Genomic DNA, 2,647 nt, shown 5'->3' with positions numbered 1-2,647 from the left:
GCCCCGCTGCCGCCGCCGCCGCCCGCCACGCCACTGCGGGCAGGGACGCCAAGCTGGACGTGGAAGTCTTGGGACCTGTACCAAATTGGTTTGTTCTCACTCGATCTGTCGCAGAGTTGTCATTCGAATAGAAACGATTACTTCAAAACTCCAGCGAGTGCCACGTCGGTGCGCTGTCCCGAGCTGCTGTGCAAACCAGGCTGCCTCGCCGGCGAGCTAGCTTTTACCTTCCCGCAGGTCTTACACTCTGGGCAGACGCCACCACATCCATTAATAAACTCCGGGTTCTTTTCCGATGGCAAATTTCTCACTGCTTAAGTTTGGATCTGGAGAGGATATGACTTCTAAAATAGCCGCTCTCGCTCTAACAGCATGTGTGAGAACAGGCCGGGAGGGGGAAGTGCCTGCGGGAAGACTCCGTTTTCTTTCTCGTGTGTTGAAATGTAAAGTCACGCTGTCCGTGTGACTGCCTCGGCGATCGTTTTTGTAAATTTTGCTGTGGCACCGTCATCCGTGGGAGAGAGCCATGTTTCCTAATGTAAGTGCTCTGAAAACGTTGACGCTGTATATATATGAGGATAGTTTGGTTCTTTTGTTTTTGGGTGGTTTTTTTTTTTTTTTTCCAGATTGAAAAATGAGAAAATAAACCCTGACTATCTACCCCATTGTTAAGGAAGTTCTTTGCGCTGTGTAATCTCACGTGGGATGGAAGTTCTCCGTTTCCACGTAGCGCTCTCCCCATGTGGGAGCACACAGTCTCCTCCCCTTTGCTCTGTCATCAAAAGAAGACCCTAATGATTTCATTCATAAACTCTGTCGCTCTCCTTTACTGAGCAAAAGGACATCGAGGGGGCCAGCAGGGGGTGTATAGGTTAAGGCGCTGGATCCCTCGTGCCAACTCTGGTGTGAGTCTTGGGCCTGAGAGCTTGAAAATGCAAGCACGCGTGTGCACACGCATCCCCAAGGGAAGAACGGAAGAGAGGGGATTGCAGTGTGGCCATCTCCCCTAGGGGATGATTTCTCACTGCCACCTCCTCCACCCCCACCCCCACCCCAAGCGCATGCACCCTTTAGCCAAAAACAAAAAAAGACATTGCCAGACGGATTTTGGTGATGGGTGTTGCGGTTTGAAACTCAGAGGCTGTTGACCCACTGCCTGCTGGCGTATCACACGTGAGTATGCACAGACCTTGTAGACAGACGCACGGGGCCAGGGCGTGTGCAGGCACATGCACACGCGTGCACACGGGGTCTCCGAAACGTTCATGGGGAAATGTGTGTTATGAAAATGCATACATTTCAGAATACTTTGCAGCACCATAAACTCAACTTTCATCCCATTTTCCCACAACCTTCGTGAACCCTCTCATGGAGGCATACAGGTGCGTGGTGTACTGTTCACTCCAGAGAACGGTCGGGAGTCTCTGAGATGCATTTACATCCCCTAATCCCAAGAGACTCACGGTGTTCGTTGGGGCTTGGTCTCCCAGGAGTGTACCTTTTTGGGGTACTTGTGCTGTGTGGACAGTCGGGTACCCCAGGGTTTGGAGCAGACCTGAGTGTTCTGCACATGGGGCTCGCCGTTTGGTGATCACTGGTGGGGGCCTGTTGCCTGGCTGCTTCTGCCTGAGGGTGAGCGTTTGTTCCTGGCAAGCCACAAAGACTTGGTTATGGTGAACGTACGTCTCGGTTCTAGAATGAGAAAGAGTGGCATTTAGAGAAGGCCGAGTCTAGTTAGAAGCTGGGTATTGGTGAGTACCTGCTGTAGCAACAATTTGAAGGGAGAAAACCTCTTGAATCTCTTTCCTTTATGCTTCCTCTGACGGTCCCAGGCCATCCAGCCTCTCTCTGGCCAGCGGAGAGCACTGGCTGAGCACCAGTACCTGGCGTCATCTGAGGGCCAGTGACAGTGCAGCCTCTACTACCAGGCGATTGTAAGGCACTTATTCGTTAGCTCCACGTGAGTTTCCTTCCTTGTCTGCTGCGAGAGAAATCACACACACAGTGGGACTTGATGAATGGATTGAAAAATTGTGGCACATATACACCATGGAATACTATTCAGCCGTAGAAGACAACAAGGCCCTGGAATTTGATAGCAAGTGGGATAGATACGGAAGATTTGTTGCTGAGTGAAGCAAGTCAGGCTATGAAAGCGAGACATTGTATGTCTCCACTTAACATATACCAACTATCCACACTCTATGGTAGAGACTGAAAGACTAGAGAACATAAAAGTATTAAAAATAGTAATGGACACTAGAAAGTGGAACGAGTGTGGGAGGGGAAGAACATAGGAAAGAAAATTTGGGGGGAAATGGAGAGGTAAGACACTTGTGGGATACAGATAAGGTTTATTATCTGTTGACAAGGATGTGTATAATAGTCTCAACTGGGCTGGACTGAGATGTAAATCATGCTGGGTAAAGTCTCTTCACAATCTAAACTATGTGTGGTGATTTAATGTACAAATAATAAGAAGAAATAAAGAAAGAAAAAAACGTTCATAGAAGGGCCAGCAGGTGGCATGGAGGTTAAGACAGCTGGATCCCACTGGATCCCACATGGCCGACTGCACAGTTCAAGTCTCAGACCCAGTGGGTTGAAAAATAGACCAGGCACATGGGAGGGGGGGTGCCCAGAATCC

The sequence above is a fragment of the Tupaia chinensis genome, unplaced genomic scaffold (assembly GCF_000334495.1).
Source record: "Tupaia chinensis unplaced genomic scaffold, TupChi_1.0 Scaffold000280_1, whole genome shotgun sequence".
Lineage (NCBI taxonomy): Eukaryota > Metazoa > Chordata > Mammalia > Scandentia > Tupaiidae > Tupaia > Tupaia belangeri.
This window is presented reverse-complemented; position numbering follows the sequence as displayed.